The sequence below is a fragment of the Corvus brachyrhynchos genome, unplaced genomic scaffold (assembly GCF_000691975.1).
Source record: "Corvus brachyrhynchos isolate BGI_N302 unplaced genomic scaffold, ASM69197v1 scaffold443, whole genome shotgun sequence".
NCBI classification, from domain to species: Eukaryota; Metazoa; Chordata; class Aves; order Passeriformes; family Corvidae; genus Corvus; species Corvus brachyrhynchos.
This window is the reverse complement of record NW_008237220.1, coordinates 132,431-132,696: the sequence shown is the minus strand read 5'-3', so window position 1 is coordinate 132,696 and position 266 is coordinate 132,431.

Here is a 266-nt window from a genome sequence, read left to right as displayed (position 1 = left end):
GGAACAGCGACAGCGGCACCGGGACAGCGACCCCGGCACCGGGACAGCGTTACCTGCTCAGGGACACTGACAGCGGCACGGGAAACGGGGACGGCGATACCAACAACGGCATCGGGACACCGGCACCGGGACAGGAACGGGGCCGGTGATACTGGAACAGTGATACCGGCACTGAGTCAGGGACGGGAGCAGCGACAGCGGCACCGGGGCACCGGCGCTGGGACTGGGACAGCGGCACCACCGCAGCTGCAGCCGGGAGCAGGGGG